The 19,622-nt window shown below is 33.5% G+C and overlaps 1 long non-coding RNA gene and 1 pseudogene across 1 annotated transcript; one reads left to right on the forward strand and one right to left on the reverse strand.

Moving 5' to 3' along the window:
* Positions 1 to 110: 110 nt before the first annotated feature.
* On the forward strand, positions 111 to 1,733 carry LOC108998683 (annotated as a pseudogene).
* A 12,994-nt stretch (positions 1,734 to 14,727) lies between these two features.
* LOC108998723 lies at positions 14,728 to 16,981 on the reverse strand. Its single transcript, XR_001997381.2, has 3 exons — positions 16,731 to 16,981; positions 15,564 to 16,623; positions 14,728 to 15,472 (listed from the first exon to the last, which is right to left on the reverse strand). It is a non-coding gene; the product is annotated as an uncharacterized LOC108998723 (long non-coding RNA).
* Between the last annotated feature and the right edge of the window lie 2,641 nt (positions 16,982 to 19,622).

Below are 19,622 nucleotides of genomic sequence, written 5' to 3' on the forward strand. Positions count from 1 at the left end.
TTCAGGAGAGCCACGACAAAATAAACCAAGTATTTCAACAGTCTCTTAACGAATTTGCCATCAAGTTTCAGGAAAGCTTCAACCAATTATAAGAGGAAGATGCAGTGACTATGGAAGGTGACTTCGACATCTCAAGACTCGATTTCGAAACTGGCATTTCCAAAATCATGTATAGAGTCAGAGAAGGGCTAGAGAGGAAAATGAGCCATGCGATTTTGGAGATTTCTCAAATATGGAATACAACATTACTACGGCTCCAACCTCAAATTTCATGCTTAGATTTTCAGATTATGGAGTTTGATCTTGGTGGTAGTGATTTTTAGTATCTCCATTCCGAAATTTTTCTGTCCTTACCCTTCCTTTTTCTTTCCCATGAGCGCCAAATTTTTTTCCATTTTATGTCCTCACCCCAACGAACCAACAATAGAAGACCCAAAATCTACTGTGTAGAAGACATAAAAATCAGCGGCAACACCTTCGGTCTTGAGTTCTCAAATTCATTTTTTATTATGTCTATAATAAAAAAGACCAAGAACTAGAAGAAGCTCCGTCACCCTGCACCTTCCCTCGCTCTCAACCGGTCCTCTGCCTCCGCTGAATCGACTTGCAAGCAGACCTATAGGTTCCTTCAGTCCAGCCATCGTCTTTTAATACATAGTCCAAGTGCTCCATGAGGAGCTCCACAAGCTCAAGATCCTCGCCGATGGCCCCAAGCTCTATCCGAACCTTATCAGGTTTCAGGGGTGACATCGAAGGAAAATAATGTCTTAGGGGGGCGAAGAGCATCAGCTTTCGGCGTTCTATCAAGGATTGGATCCTCTACATTCATCTGCAGAACCCTATCCACTCATTTTCTCTCCATGTCTTCTACTTTCCAGGTTGTGGCGTCGATGGCTGTGATTGATGCGGTGTACGTGAGGGTATTCCTCCTGGATTTGATTGTAGTTGACGGACTTTCCACTCCAATTCTCTCAAAGGATAAACTGCACATTACTCAATAGGATGGAGAATCGAACAGGAATGGTACGCTTGCTCAACGTTTGGAGGATGTGGTCTCCTTGATCAACACTAGTTCGACGTTTTCCCAAGCTATTGTCGTTTCCTTTTTTAACAATCTAGCAGATTTTGGTCTTCATGGTTCAATGATGTATTACTTAAAGGTCAGGTTTCATTTTAACAAGGACCAGTTTGCTGACTTAATGGTCATTTTTGAGATTTCAGGGAGCATATCACAACTATTTATCATGACTACATTGGTTCTTGATCTAGGAGAGGCAAAGCTGCTTTCAGTCGGGCTCTTATTTAACTATGCACATATGTTTCTTTACAACATTGCGTGGTCCTTCTGGGTTCCTTATGTCGTTGCTATGTTCTTCGTAATTTTTTCTCTTGCACATCCATGTATGCGGAGGATTGTTCCCAAACAAGTTGGGTCCTACGAACAGGGAATGGCTCAAGGGTGCATTTCAGGCATATGTTCCTTTGCCAGCGATGTTTCTCCCTTAGCTTTATCTCTACTAGCAGCTGTATTCCTATATGATGGAGCGCCTTTCAATTTTCCTGGATTTAGCACTAGGTGCATTGGATTTGCTATGACGATAGCTTTTGTTCAGAGTATGATGATAAGGGCGGCTTCTCCCTTGGTAAGCAACGGAGGCAGCTGTTACAACCATGCAAAGGTAATGCGCATCCTTTCCCGATTAAGTGAGGTCACTAATGAAGAGTGGACATAAGATAAGACTAGCTTCTTTTATGAGGGTTTGAAGTGGAAGAGGCTAAATGACCCAATTGTGCAAGCCACTTGCTCGCAAGAGTCTTTATCAATGGTGATTTTCATAATGAATAGATGCGGGCAATGGAGAAATCTCCTAATTTTGGAAGCTTTAGGAGCTAAGAAATTTGCACCTCGGCTGCTTGACTTTTTGCCACTTAATGTTGTTTTTTAAGCCATTTGATAGAGGAATGAAGTAGGGGTCTAATATCAGAGTGCTACAGAGGATTCCAGGTGTCAGCAAATATTAGTTTGGTGTACTCAATGAAGATTTGTTGCACAAAAACTGGGTGCTTGTATATGAGTTGCTGAAGGAAGTCATTGATTTTGGCTTGAGGTTAACTGATGAGGAAAGTGAGTCACGCGTGTGTGCTAGTACTGCATCAGTATATGATGGATGCCTTGACGCCTTTCAAATAAGGAAGAAGCTTGCCTTAGCTACAAGAGAAGGATTGAAGCTTAATCGCATCTTGAGGACAAGGTGCTTGAAGGGGGAGGGTTTGTCACACGTTTGTGACTATGACAATAGAGACCAAATTCATAATGGGTTTGGGTTGGATAATAGGAGTTTAGTAGTTAGGCTCGGCCTATGGCCCAAAGCTATCATCTCTTTTATTTGTAGGATTTCTATTGAAGTAGGGCCATGGCCCATTTACTTGCTGTCTGTTTGGCCTTTTGGCCTTTTGTTTGGGGAGTTGGCCTTGTGTTTTGGCCTTAGTTATAATTGTTGCTTTATTTGCTAGGCTTTGGCTCGTTGGTTAGAAAATGTGTATATGTAGTAGAATGATGAAATTGTATGGATATCCTGAATCATTAATGAAAATATTTTCTTATTCTCTTTTTTCTCTTTTTCTTGGAGGCTAGGTCAACCTCAAATTTGACCTATTTTTTTACATTTTCTCTCATATTTTCTAGTCATCCAAACACTACCAATCAGGTGTGTTACATTGTCTCTTTCTCGTCTCTCGTGGGCTGTGTGGTGGCGATTCCTATTATTTGGTCATATAGACGAGATAAAAGTTAAAATTTAAATAAAATATAGGGGAGATCAATATAAAAGGAAACAAATTTTGGTATGAAAAATGCTAAAGTCAGGCATACTTGGGGGAGGCCCCGTGCACGATATCCAGCATGTATTACTGAAACAAAGCGTTTCATAGATAAATCCTCAAACGCATTCCTCACCAACACAAACTCATGAAACGATGCATTTTAATGAAAAAAAAACCTAGCCCTCTACACCTCCAGTTTCCTTCCATCCATGCGAAGAACCTCCATGTCCCTACGCTGATTATAGAACCACAATCCCTCTTAACAAAAGAAAAAGTTTTGTCAAAGGATCTTACCTGGTTCGACGCCGAGGAGTGGGTAGCAGCCGACGAACCTACACCGATTTGAGAGAGACGAAAGAGGGGGAGAGATTTGAGAGAAATCACATATGTTCTGGGTAGCGGCCGAAAGCCTTTAGTTTTAGTTTTTTTTTTTAATATAAACAATGACGTGGCAAAATGTCACATCAGCAATGTGCACATACTGGCACAAATTCTGCTTGTAGCAGTACTGGATAAGGAATCAGATATGTCAACTTTTGAGCAAGAAGGTAGTGGCAAATTGCAGTGGTTCTAATCCAGTAATGATACAGTTATTGGATCAAGATGATGGGTTTAAGAACAATGAGTCCAAGATGGTGAGTTAAAAAATGCAAGTAGAAAGGCCCACGACAATGCACAAATTATATTGTAGCATTGGTCATCACACTGGAAATGACACTCAGACTAGGGCTGTGTTTGGGTGACCAAGTGTCCTCAACACTTTCCAAGTATTCTCGTACTTTTGAAAATACTTCACATACCAAACAACCTAAAATACTTTCAATGGGACCCACAAACTCACTTCAATCTCTACTCATAACTATTCACAAACATTTTATAATACTTATCACTATTATATATAAATAAAAAATAAAATCATTATAATATTTATAACTATTAAATATAAATAAAAAAATCGTTATAATATATAAATAAATAAAATCACTATAATATATAAATAAAAAATAAAATCACTATAATATATAAATAAAAAATATTTTTCACTATTATATATAAATAAAAAATAAAATCACTATAATATTTATCACTATTAAATATAAATAAAAAAATCATTATAATATATAAAAAATAAAAAATAACTATAATATATAAACAAAAAAATATTTATCACTATTATATATAAATAAAAAATAAAATCATTATAATATATAAATAAAAAATATTTATCACTATTATATATAAATAAAAAATAAAATCACTATAATATTTATCACTATTAAATATAAATAAAAAAATTATTATAATATATAAATAGTAAAAAATCACTATAATATATAAATAAGAAATATTTATCACTATTATATATAAATAAAAAATAAAATCTCTATAATATATAAATAAAAAATAAAATCACTATAATATATAAATAAAAAATAAAATCACTATAATATATAAATAAAAAATATTTATCACTATAATATATAAATAAAAAATAAAATCACTATAATATATAAATAAAAAATAAAATCACTATAATATATAAATAAAAAATAAAATCACTATATATATAAATAAAAAATAAAATCACTATAATATTTATCACTATTAAATATAAATAAAAAAATCATTATAATATATAAATAATAAAAAATCACTATAATATATAAATAAAAAATAAAATCACTATAATATATAAATAAAAAATAAAATCACTATAATATATAAATAAAAAAAATAACTATTATATATAAATAAAAAATAAAATCACTATAATATATAAATAAAAAATAAAATCACTATAATATTTATCACTATTAAATATAAATAAAAAAATAAAATCATTATAATATATAAATAATAAATAAAATCACTATAATATATAAATAATAAATAAAATCACTATAATATTTATCACTATTAAATATAAAAAAAATCATTATAATATATAAATAAATAAAAATCACTATAATATATAAATAAAAAATATTTATCACTATTATATATAAATAAAAAATAAAATCGCTATAATATATAAATAAAAAATAAAATCACCATAATATATAAATAAAAAATAAAATCACTATAATATATAAATAAAAAATAAAATCACTATAAATATAAATAAAAAATAAAATCATTATAATATATAAATAAAAAATAAAATCACTATAATATATAAATAAAAAATAAAATCACTAATATATAAATAAAAAATAAAATCACTATTATATATAAATAAAAAATAAACTACTATAATATTTATCACTATTATATATAAATTAAAAATAAAATCACTATAATATATAAATAAAAAATAACATTACTATAATATTTATAACTATTATATATATATAAATAAAATCATTATAATATTTATCACAATTATATATAAATTAAAAATAAAATCATTATACTATTTATCATTATTATATATAAAAGTAAAATAAAATCACTACAATATTTATTAATATTAAAAAATCACTATAATAAAATCATTATAATATTTATTACTAAAAATAAAATCACTATAATATTTATGAGACCCACACATTTATCAACTACTTACTCAAAAGTCAACAACTCAACATACTTCACACATCCAAACAATTCAAAATACTTTCAATGGGACCCACAAACTCACTTCAATCTCTACTCATAACTATTCACAAACATTCTCAACACTTCTCAACACTTTTCAACACCCAAACGTACCCTAGGAGTGGCACCAAGACGAAGAATCAGAAAAGCTAGAAAAGGCAGGCAAGAATTCAAGGCACACAATCTATCTGTTTCAGTGTTGGAAAAAAATGTAATCTGGATGAGGACAATGGTGACAGTGTAAACCAAGGAACTTTGAAAACAGAAAGAAGGTATGAAGAAGATAATGGGTGTAATTTGGATAAGTCAGTAGCCGAGGCTGCTAGTCAGCTCCTCCAATTATCATGAAACACTTAAGCTGAAACTGTCGAGGGCTTAAGAACTCTTGGACAATTCATGATCTCTGTCTTTTAGTCAAAGAAAAGAAACCCAACTTAATTTTCATGGACACAAAACTAAGAAACACAAGATTTGAGCCTATTAAAAGAAGATTGGGATTTGACTCTTGTTTTGTAGTTGATTCTATGGGGAGAAAAATGGGTCTCGCTTTGCTATGGAATAATGACTTTGCTGTGGAGATTGTGAATTGTTCCCAACATCATATTCATGCTCAAATTATTGATTAGGAATATAGAGTCTAGTGGTTTCTCACTGGTTTTTATGGGCATCCTGAAACAAGTAGAAGAAGTGGAACATGGGTCTTGTTGTCCTTACTAAAACCTAGCTTTGATAAGGCTTAGTGTGTTATTGAAAATTTTAATGAGATATTATCTGAAATGGAAAAGCAAGGAGGAAGAACAATGCCTGAAAAACAAATGGAGGAGTTTAGACAAGTTATCGAATATAATAACTTGTATAACTTAGGATGGAAATGTGACAAATTCACTTGAAGTAATAAACATAAAGACTCTAACTTTACCAAATAGAAGTTAGATCGAGCAATGGTCAATACTTAGTGGACTAATCTGTTCAATGAGTATCAAGTGAAAATCTTGGCAACAAGAAGATCATATCACAAACCTATTCTACTAACAATGAATAGGAAGAATCTTCAACACAATAAAAGGAGGAGGATCTCCAGACTGCCAACAAAGAGCAACTTAACAATAAGAATACGTACGTTTTGGTTTGCTTGTTCTTAGTAATTCTTTAGGTTTAAAATCCCTCTAAATTTTTAGGAATAAATCCACATGGTCAGAGGGGCATGGAAAGAGAGAGAGAGAGAGAGAGAGAGAGAGAGAGAGAGAGAGAGAGAGAGAGAGAGAGAGAGAGAGAATGGAACCTATATATGATTTACTTTACTGCATATAGAGTGGTGCAGGGCCTGTATTAGGATGGGCTTTACAATTACACTATGATAACTGTTATATGAATGTAAGCTCCAATTGGAAATGGAATATATGGGAGATTGCTTACATGCTTGGATTTAGAGATACTTCTTTCTTGAATAGCAAGTGCAATCAAGTCTAATATTGGTTCAAATTAGGCTGAACTAGACTTTATAATAATTCAAATAAACTATATTTATAACCTTGACTAGTCTTTTAGATTATAAGTTTAGATGTAACTTAGGTTTTCCTTAAATCATTATAAATCATATCAACACAGACTTTGTAACGCCCTAATTAGAAAATTAGTTTTTATAATCATTTTAATAATAACTAGTTTTAACATTGTCCCTTCCTTATAGAATATATAAGTGCATTATCTAGTTTTGATTACTTTGAATCATATCATTTTCAAGTGATCTTCTAATGATATATTTTTGTTGAACGTATGGGTCACTTAATTTTTTCCTCTCTCTTTAGTCTTTTCTATTCAGGTAATTTCTTAATTTGGTGTCATAAACATTCAAGTGATCTATTAAGTAATTGTTTTCATTAACGATATGCAAGTATTCATTACTCAAGGGGAGTATAGTAGACAATTTCTAAAGAGCTCCAAATCTAGGAGTATGTTTAGGTATTAATGTGATCTCAGATGATCTGTGAATAGTAATAAAAAAGTAATGATAAAATATTAAATAATAATGAATAGTTGTAGAGTGATCTCCATGAAGAAATTCATGGGCCTAGCTCATCTCATAAAACCGGTTCTACAATAAATGATTGCTCATTGCTTACAAACATGCCTAAGACTTTGTCCACAGATAATATATAATTATTCCTCAACATACTCTCTCAGATGTAGGCCAGTATTTTTTCTGTTCCTTGTCACATGGTAAGTAGTATGGGCCCTCATTCATCATGTGGTAGGCTCTGATACCATGAAGAAATTCATGGGCCTAACATCTTATAAAACCGGTTCTATAAGAGATGATTGTTCATTTCTTATAAACATGTCCAATACCTTGTCCACAGGCAATGTGAGATTATTCCTTAACACACTCCTTTATGTGCAGGCCAGTATTTTTTTTTGTCCTTATCATGGGGTAAGTAGTGTGAGCTCCTATTTGTCCTATAGCAGGCTATGATATAATGAAAAAATTCATGGGTCTAACTCATCTTATAAAACTGGTTCTATAAGAGATGATTGTTCATTCCTTATAAATATGCCCAAGACCTTGTCCACAGACAATGTGAGATTATTATTCAACACCCTCACGTGCAGGCTAGTATTTTTTTTTATCCTTGCCACGGGGTAAATAGTTTGGGCCCCATTCATCCTTTGACAGGCTCTGATATCGTTAAGAAATTCATGGGTCTAACTCATCTCATAAAACTGGTTTTATAATAGATGATTGTTCATTGCTTATAAATATGTCTAAGACCTTATCTACAAATAATGTAGAATTATTTTTTAACACTCCACTACCCAAACACAACCTTAAATAAATGGTTATATGCGAGACTCACTTGCAAGTGAGGTGGCATGCATGTTATATTCACGCACCTTCGAAAATAGAAAAAGAGACATTGGGTAAGGCTACTATGCCGCCCAGGCAATTTTTTTTCACATTTTTTTAATATATTTAAATATTTTAAAAAAATAAAAATAAAAATACACCAATGTATTTAAAATTACTTTCTTAATCACTAAGTAAAAAAAAAATTGACCAATGGTAACATAGGTGGCAAAGAAGCTTTTCCCATACTATATACAGGTCAAAGCGTACAAGTCTATTCAATTTTTTTTAAAAGAAAATGCAGCACTCATTATAAATTAAAAGTGGGGTCTGGAGAGGCTTCCAATTTTTTTTAAAGGAAAATGCTAGTTGGATAGATAAAACTACTAATTGAATTTTTATTTTTTTATTTAACGATTAAAAAAGTGAATATTAGAGAATTGATATTTTTTTTAATTTTTTTAAAATATTTAAAGATCTATAAAAGACGATTAAAGAAAAAAATAAAAAAGTGCATTTGTTTGAGTTCTTCTATTAAAGTCTCATCGTTGTAGCACTGACTTTTTTAAAAGATTAGCACATTTTGTACTTGCATAAATCATTTTCGGCTAGTAATGCTAATAAATCTTCTACTCCTCTCGAGATACGTTTGGATTCTGAAATGATTTTAGATAATTTAAGGGTAAGTTTGAAAAGACAATTAAGATAAAAACATCTCATATGGAATTGTAATATATAGTAGTTTTGACTACCCAAACATAATATTTCATCTCTCAAGTTTTAAAAACGTCCACTTAAATGAACATTAAATAAACAATATAAAACAGTGAAAATTGCTAGCCAACACGTTTCCCATGATGACTTTGGAAACAAGCACACACACTTTTTTCCCCCACTTGAATAATTTATATATAAACTATTAGATTAGTGGCTTACAATTTCTTATACGCCAATCATCTGATTCTAGTTTTGTCCTTTGGTTGAAAACAAGCTTTGCATGCGATGTTTTTCTTTAATTTTTAGTTATTTTTGTATTGCATGCAACTCTGCACGAGACCTTTTTTAGCGCTTTTCAAAGGAGAATATTATTACTCGTGCAACACGATTTGTTTTTATCTTCTCATTATTTAATAAAATGATATATTAATAATGGATACAATAAAGATAGCACAATTAATAAAAAAAATAAAATATTAAATATATTTAAGAAAAATTTATAAAAAAATTATTTCTCTACATATTAGTTATTAATACGTTGAAAATCATCAAATTTAAAATTTGAAATTTGAAATTTAAAAAAAAAAATACTAACAAAATGAGTTTTGTAAATAAAAATATAGAGAAATACTTTAGCCACAAATGGATTACACAAAAATAAACTCACAAACTGACGTGACTTGATGTGATATGTCAGATTATAAAGTCTTACCTTGTCTGCTGAGGCAGTTAACAAAAAATCATCTCGAGCAACAAATTTTAGACTGCTAACCTATCAAATGCAATGTCTAATCAGCCAACAGATTTTCATGACAGGACAACTTCAACTACAACAAAAAATAGACAAAGATAAGCAAATAATGATCTAATTGAAGAAGGGAAAAAAATAAAATTTCTCTGGAACTTTTCTTCAGCCGTCAATTGTTAGTGACTGGGCAAACCTGATTTGCATTCTGGGAATGCATTCTAGGCTTCCTCTTTCATGGTGAGAGCATCTGCTGGTGCAAAAGTAGTAAGCTAATAAGGAACTTTGCTACAACAAGAATTACAATAGTATGAGAATTTAGAAATTATAACAAGATATCCCAAGAAAAACAAAAAATGAAGTACAAGAAAGAAAAAAAAAATCCACCAAAAACTTCATGGATGTATCAGATATTTCAAAGTCATGATAGTAATTATAAAAATTAGAATTAAAGTTATCCTTTGATAGTATTAAGACTTGTGCCAGTCACATTCGCAAAAGCATATAAGGATACAGTTCAATAGATTATTTCAGCAATGGAGAAGAAGAGAAAGTGATGTTTTTTTCTTCCTCGACAACAAAATAACACATGGTATCATTGGTAACGACCTTTGATAACATCTCAAGAGATTCAAGACACTTTCACACGAATATGAACTTAAAAAGTGATGTTGGTTCATTTCTGAATTCAATGATTTGTCAACAAATTAAACCCAAAACAATAAACCCCCAATTTTAATTGACCAAAACACAACCCTAAATCTAAGCCATCTATTCACATAAACTTCAACCTCCTTAACTCACAGATTAGACCCAAAGATCATGGATCCACAACATCAAAATTAAAAGAACCTCCACATATCAACCCACCAAGAATTTACACAGTCTGCAGATTCTACCAAACAAATAGAGGTCAACTCATTTCCAATGATTAAATCATGTCACGCAATTAACATTGAAAAATGAGATTAACACTCGGGAAATATACCTAATTCCATGTGGCCGATAAGACGAACTTAATGGCGAGAAGGCGCTGTCCAAGACTTATTTCCCCCATACACGAGTTTTCTACCTTAGCCCGCCGTATGCTACGACCCATGGCTTCCAGCTGCCACCTCGAGCCTCCCCTGGCCACCATCAACCTACCCCAACTCCCCATAGCCTCAATCTATCTCTCACGCACCCTCACTCTCCAATGGGTTTCTTCACCCATTTGGCCTAGATCCGCCACCCTCTAGCCACCGTGCTGCGTCCCCCTCGCCACCATCAGCTCCACTGCACTTTCCTAAACCCTTCATGCTCAGCCATGCCTCCCATTTGACCTAGATGAAGGACGTGGGGGTGCGGGTGGGGGAAAGGATAGAGATGCGAGGTGTGGGTGGAGGAGAGGATGCGCGACTTGGGGTGGGGGGGTGCAGACGGAACGCGGGGATGGGGATGGGGGAGAGCTCTGTTGGACATTTCAAATGGGTGAAATTTGAGAGAGGGAACATGCTTTTTGTTGTAAGGATAAATTAGTCATTTTGCTAGGCCACGTAGGGTGCGATCCGGCTGCTCCTGAGATTTTTTCTAACCAATATACATTTGCCCAACATGTCAAACTGATGTGTCCAAGAACCCAACAACAACATGCAAATCTCCAAACAGTCACACATCAAACCCAAACAGCCACACATCAATCCAAACAACCACAAAACTCAACCCACACAACCACACATCAACCCAATATCTCATATGTTCAAAGCAAACTTATCCTTAATTTATCAAACAACAAAAACCTACGTTTATCCCAACATGTCAAACCGACATTTCCAACAATTGAACAGCCCATTCTTGCTCCCAACATGTCAAGCAAAACAGCCCACATATCCATACATTCCTCAACTTTGCTTAACCAATCACTACCCACAAATGTCAAGCAACAACCCAAAATCACAAGTTAGAAAAATTATTATTGACATGTCAATAACTGGACCACCCACAAGCTGACATATTAATACATAGCACATTACTAAGTACACTTCTTCATGGATCCACAACATCAAAATTAAAAGAACCTCCACATATTAACCCAACATAAATTTACACAGTCTGCAGATTCTACCAAACAAATAGAGTCGAACTCATTTCCAATGATCAAATCATGTCACGCAATTAACACTGAAAAATGAGATTAACACTTGGAAAATATACCTAATTCCGTGTGGCCAATACGACGAACTTAATGGCGAGAAGGCACTGTCCAGAATTGATTTCAATGCCTTTGGTAGCAAAAGGTTGACGTTGATAACCTATGTTAGTCATGGTTCAAAACCAAAATAGAGTGCAATTAATTCAAAGAGGGAAACAATAGCGAGAGGCAGAGCCTTACTGGTGTGGTAACCACGATAGTGTGGAATCGAGACGCAGCCTTCGACAACAAAAACCCACACACGGAGGCCTCAACGTATTGGTAATCTAATAAAGAAATACGTAAATCTCACTGGGAGTTGCAACCAACTACAATAGAGAATAGGGGTGATAAACGGTCCGGTCGGACTGAACGGACCAACCGTTTCGGTCCGGACCGGTCCATATTTTAGAGGACTGAAAACATTCGGTCCGATCCACAGTCCACGGTCCACGATTTTTTCGGACCGGACTGAATGAAAAATAAAATAAATAAAAAAATATTTTTTATATATATTTTATATATAATAATTGTACAATTAACAATATAAATTTTTAAATATATTATTAATACTTGTTAATATTTTATAAATTAACAATATTTTATATATATCTTCATATAACCTATCACTATTAATAATATAAAATTTTAAATATGCTATTAACACTTGTTAATATTCTATGAATTAATAAATATATAATATCAATTAGTTAATTATATAGTAATTATATAAATTAATAATATAATTTTCATCTAATTTATTATCATTGACCATATAAAATATTTTTTTATTGAGTTTGTTACATAATCCACATTAATAAGTCACTTAATTTAATTTAGTATTTTAAATAAATTTTTTTATTAATTATTTAAAAAAATTAAAAAAAAAAAAAGGCCGGACCGGACCGATGGCTATCGGTCTGGTCTGGAAAAATAATGGACCGAAAATTTTCGGTCCATTGCCGGACCAGACCGAACCGGACCGGACCGGACCGTTTGCAGCCCTAACAGAGAATCAAAAGAGAGAGACAGAAAACCTGCAGGGGTGGGGCACAAAGGAATAGAGAGAAATAGGGTTTACCATTGCACAACAGAAATCTGGCGAAGGGGTTGTCGACCAACCAAAACCCACAAACAGGTGTCGGTGCATTGTTATTCAATGAAAAAAAAAAATCAATTTTGGAGCAGAGGGAAAAAGAGAGAAAGGAAGGGAGGGAGAGAGAGAAACTTACCAAAGTGGCAACATACGGCGGAGTGCGGTAGTTGGGATTGGACAAAGATGAGAGTAAAGAGAGAGCCTGTAGCGAGTGGAGCACAAAGTGTTAAAGACACGACTGATCCAAAAGTCCTAGAACTGTTGGATACTAATTTGATTAAGCTTTTAACTCTTGGGATCATAACATTCCACCATGCTTCCGAATTCGACATACACAACAGCCCACTTTATCGATATTGACCCGGTGGTAGCCCTTTCTCTTTTGACAGTTTCACTCATCTATCAGTATTCAATGACTTAACATTATTATGTTCATACATAGTGGTAAGACATTTTAATTCAGCCTATAGGTCGCCTCTCCATGACTTAAACCCGTGATGTAGACCCTACCCTGATGCCACTTGTTAAAGACTTAACTATTGATTCAAAAACACATAAAAAAATGACAGATGATGATGTAGAGTCTGAGCACTCATGAATTTCTTTCGGAAAACCATCAAGGCATTCATGATTTTTTTTATTTTAAAGGAAGGCATTCATGATTTTTAAATACAAGCAACCTGAGTGTATTGCATGTCCTCAAATTATAAACCTATAAAAAAAGACCCCAAGTTACAATATGTTTGAGCAATCATTTTCTTGGTTTGGCAACAATACCCAGCCTGCATTAAAAATTAATAAAGCCATATATGCAACAACCAGTCACATGGCAGCTTCAACTCTATCGAGCCCAAGACAACTCATATTGGGGCCACCTTCTTCTGCACAAACTCAACTTCACATATCCGATGTGTTTCGGCCGAGCCAGAAATCGATCCAAGTAATGTTCGTTTTGACATAATAATAATAATAACGATAATAATAATAATTTATTTTTATAACAACTTGAATTTTTCATATAAACTAGTCTCTATGCACGCAATTCAGTATGGAGGTTATTTTCTTTCGTTAATTCTACACCAATATAGATAAGCAATTTTCAATGTTGAAATTCAAATTAGCACCTACGTACGTAAGAAGCATGCAATTGCTGCATGTAAATTCACATAAATAAACCTCGATTATTTATTTATTGTCATTGTCTATGTATGTACCAATGACAATGGGATCCATCCAACCAAACCTCGATCAATCGGTCCCTTTTATTTACAGACATTATTGATATATTTTATGTTCTTTTTTTATAGAAAAATTCTATTCCTAAGCCTCATACACCACACACCATTCTTTTTATATTTTTTTTAATTTTATTCTCTTATCAAATGTGTGGTATATGAATTATGAATAGAATAATTCAATTATTTTAAGAATAATAAAACTAAAAAAAACTTTAAAAAAATAAAAATAAATAAAAAAAATTATGGTGTGTGATGTATGGGCTTATGAATAGCAATACTCTTTTTTATATAGAGGAAAGCAAATATCATGGAATACTTCATGTTTAAAATGACGATAAAGCAATAAAATATTTAAGTTGGACATACCTTTCAATACTATTAATTTGCTAATTTAATGTCAAGACCTTTCAATAACATACACCATTTTCAATTATCTATGAAATAAAAAATGAAAAACTAAATATTGTATTCACTATCCACCAATTATTTTTATTACATGCTCAATATTCTAGTCATAATTGGGTACACACCAAAAGCGCACCGCAAATTACAAGAGTTATTTAACAGTTCACTGTGAAGAAAATGACATAGAAGCTGCTAAAAATTTACAAATGAATACACCATAACACCATAAATTTTAGCGGGAAAAAAAATGAACAATAGGAAAAAAAGTCTGAAATTGCAAATTCAGGTACTGAAGACTTTGAAGCGGCTAAAACCTGGGTAGGTAACTGCCGAGAGGTGACTCCCCCATATGAAGAAAACCAGATGATTTTCCAACCCAATATTAGTTGAAAATCCTTATTTTCTGTGCAACAGCCAGCTGCAAGATTATTGATGGTAGAAAATGTTCTTGGAGAGTATGCACAAATAAAGGAGATCAAAGCAATTGGTCGCATCATCCATCATGTAGCTATATATCATATTCATATACATGTGCTCCAACATGCAAACTAAATCATCCCTGTAAGCTTAGACATAATAGATAGTCTTGAGAAAAGTTGTATCTGTTGCAGAAGCAGAAGCAGTAATCTAGACTAGAAAAGCAACCACGTTCAGCCAAAAATCAAATTACCTTAATTTTCCATGCTTGAGAAATATACAGGCCCAGTTGAAATTGTTGTCGTGAAATTACACAGCCTCAACGTTGCAGCCTCTTGAGTCCAGTACTCCTCGATCTCCTCCACAACCCCTTCCTATATTTCTTTCCTTTGCTCTTCTTCCGCCTCCTTGCTATCTCCTGGATGTGAAGAATCATGCATGTGGTGAGATTCATTTGAATACTAAAGAATAATACAATAAAGAAAACGAGGTAATTATAACTTATTTACTTGTAGAGTCACAAATGAAAAGGCAATGGGTGTAGAGGCCAATGCAGAGGAGGAGATATCTAGCTTCTAGCTGACTTTTTGTAGAAATAACCCAACTTCAAGATGTGGAAACATTGGCAATGAAGTCAACATGGGGCAGTTTTCTACTAATAATTCTGAAAGATGGGGAAATGAAGGGTATTTCAAAGGAGTTTGCATGATCAGTAGCAATGACATCCACATAAGAATCACTCCTCCTCCACCAACCACTGAGATTAGGATTGGAATCGAGGATAACCAGGTTCCGGTTACGAGTTCCTGCCCGGAACAAACCCAGGTCGGTACCCGTCCTCCAAAACCCAGGTACACCCGGGCTGGGTAATGGGTTTAAAACCCCAAACCCGGGTTTTTTTTAAAAACCACCAGTGTCAAAACGGGTTAAAATCCCCGTCTCTCTCTCTCTCTCTCTCTCTCTACTCAATACTCAGATTGTAGAAACCCTAGCCTCCTTTATGACCCCATCGTCGCCGACTCACCGTCATCCCCGTGACCCCATTATCGTCGTCGTCGTCATCCCCATGGGCCATTACTGTCTATAGAGACATATATAATCTCATTCCGCTCCCCATGGGCCATTACTGTCTATCAATCTTTAACTCAAAAAATGTAGATAACTCTGTGAGTGCCACTGGCCTGAGACCTTTCCAATAGTAGACCATCGTCGAGTGTTGTGTCTGATCGTTCTGGGCCATTGAAGGTGAATATAACTCTATGAGTGCTAGCCGGTGAATGCGTATGTTCGTTTTGTGATTTACTGGGTTTCTGAATTCCAAATGTTTAGGAGTAATATCGATGAGAGGGGAGACTTTTTTTTTTTTTTTTTTGGTTGAATGCCAATTAACCCCTTTTTTCCATAAAGCTCTTAGATGGAATTTCAACCAATACAGACAGATAGCCATGTCCTCTAGTCTTTAAAATCCCATTACAGAAGAAGAGAGATACACGGAATCTCCATCAGTATATTACAATCATATCTGACATTCACATCCATAGCTAAAAGAAACAACTTCATCTTCAACATCTGGAGAACGCCATGAAAGATTACTTTAAAAAACTGGTGAAACAAACCCAATTCCAAATAAGAAAAGAAGAATGAATGAGTTGTAAATCCATAACTTTGGCTCCTACCGTTCCGGTTCATGTTGCTTTATTTCCTTCATTCTCAGCTTTGCTTCTCGCAGCTCAGCCTATGCACGGTATTTGTGGCCTCTCTCCATGATAAAGCTTTCTGTAATGAGTCTGAGAGGAACGGGTTGATTGGAGTTTGAATTCTGAGAGCGGATGATCAGATATATGGGGTTGAGGGCGTGGAAGAGGGATTGAAGCACGGGATTCGGTTGATGGGTTTGCGGCAATGAAAAACATTCCGGGTACCGAGTTTAGAACCCGGGTTCAGGGTGTTCCCTAGTATTGTTATCTGGATACCAGCCCGTAACCAGAACTCGATTATCCAGGATCTGGACCGGGCTGGAAAAAACCCGGTCTGGATCAACAATCTTAAGACTTTCATCACGGCAACAACCTCTCTTGCATACCCTTCAAACATGACATCATGAAAGCCCAAATCAATGCACATTTCCATGCTTCCCATAGAGCCTTACGTTCTGCCACGAAAGGGGATTCAACACACTTTATAACAGCACACATCGAAGCCACAATATCACATTACAGTCACTTATAACCACCAATCTCTCTATATTTTCTTTTGTTAGCTTTATTTTCTTTTGAGAGAGAGAGAGAACTTATATATGATTTACTTTAGTGCATATAGATTGGTGCAGGGCCTGCATTAGGATGGGCCGTTCAAACACTACGATAACTGTTATATGAGCGTAAGCTCCAATTGGAAATGGAATATATGGGAAGATTGCTTACACGCTTGGATTTAGAGACACTTCTTTCTTGAATAGCAAGTGCAATCAAGTCTAATATTGGTTCTAATTAGGCTGAACTAGACTTTATAATAATTCAAATAAACTCTATTTATAACCTTAACTAGTCTTTTAGATTATAAATTTAGATGTAACTTAGGTTTTCCTTAAATCATTATAAATCATATCAACACAGACTTTGTAACGCCCTAATTAGAAAATTAGTTTTTATAATCATTTTAATAATAACTAGTTTTAACATTGTCCTTTCCTTATAGAATATATAAGTGCATTATCTAGTTTTGATTACTTTGAATCATATCATTTTCATGTGATCTTCTAATGATATATTTTTGTTGAACGTATAGGTCACTTAATTTTTTCCTCTCTCTTTAGTCTTTTCTATTCAGGTAATTTCTTAATTTGGTGTTGCAGGCATTCAAGTGATTTATTAAGTAATTTTTCTTCATTAACGATATGCAAGTATTCATTACTCAAGGGGAGTATAGTAGACAATTTCTAAAGAGCTCCAAATCTAGGAGTACCTTCGGGTCTTAATGTGATCTCAGATGATCTGTGAATGGTAATAAAAAAATAATAATAAAATATTGAATAATAGTGAAAAATAATAATAAAATATTAAATAATAATGAATAGTTGTAGAGTGATCTCCATGAAGAAACTCATGGGCCTAGTTTATCTCATAAAACTGGTTCTACAATAGATGATTACTCATTACTTATAAACATGCCCAAAATCTTATCCATAGACAATGTAGGATTATTCATCAACATACTCCCTCAGATGTAGGCCAGTATTTTTTTCTGTTCCTTGTCACAGGATAAGTAGTGTGGGCCCTCATTCGTCCTATGCCAGGCTCTGATACCATGAAAAAATTCATAGGCCTAACATCTCATTAAATCGGTTCTACAAGAGATGATTGTTCATTCCTTATAAACATGCCCAAGACCTTATCCATAGGCAATATGAGATTATTCCTCAACACCCTCATTTACGTGCAGGCCAGTATTTTTTATGGTCCTTGTCATAGGGTAAGTAGTGTGGGCTCCCATTCGTTCTGTGACAAGCTCTGATACAATGAAGAAATTCATGAGTCTAACTCATCTTATCAAACTGGTTCCACAAGAGAGGATTGCTCATTTCTTATAAACATGTCCAAGACTTTGTCTTACAAACAATGTGAAATTATTCTTCAACACCTTCCCTCACGTGCATGTTAGTATTTTTTTTTTGTCCTTGTCACAGGGTAAATAGTATGAGCCTCATTCGTCCTATAGCAGACTCTGGTATCTTTAAGAAATTCATAGGCCTAACTCATATCATAAAACTGGTTTTACAATAGAGGATTGTTCATTACTTATAAACATATCCAAGATCTTATCCATAGATAATATAGAATTATTTTATAACACTCCACTACCCAAACACAACCTAAAATAAATGGTTATACACGAGACACACTTGCAAGCGAGGTGGCATGCATGTTATACTCGCGCACCTTTGAAAATAGAAAAAGAGATATTGGGTAAGGCTACTATGTTGCCCAGGCATTTTTTTTTTCTTTTTTTTTTTCACATTTTTTAATATATTTAAATATTTTTTTTAAAAAAAATACACCAATACATTTAAAATTACTTCCTTAATCACTAAGTAAAAAAAAAAAAAAATTGACCAATGGTAACATAGGCGGCAAATAAGCTTTTCTCATACTATATACAGGTCAAAGTGTACAAGTCTATTCAATTTTTTTAAAAAAGAAAAGGCAGCACTCATTTTAAATTAATGGTGGGGTCTCAAGTGGCTTCCAGTTTTTTATAAAGGAAAATGCTAGTTGGATAGATAAAACTGACTAATTGAATTTTTATTTTTTATATTTAATAATTAAAAAAGTAAATATTAGTAAATTGATATATTTTTTTAATTTTTTAAAAATATTTAAAGAGCTATAAAAAATGAATAAAGAAAAAAATAAAAAAGTGCATTTACACTTTCCCTTTGAGTTCTTCTATTAAAGTCTCGAGCCTTGTATCATTGACTTTTTTAAAAGACTAGCACATTCTATACTTGCATAAATCATCTTTGAGTAGTAATGCTAATAATACTTAATAATGAGATGCGTGGACATCTT

This window comes from Juglans regia, chromosome 14, assembly GCF_001411555.2.
Source record: "Juglans regia cultivar Chandler chromosome 14, Walnut 2.0, whole genome shotgun sequence".
Lineage (NCBI taxonomy): Eukaryota > Viridiplantae > Streptophyta > Magnoliopsida > Fagales > Juglandaceae > Juglans > Juglans regia.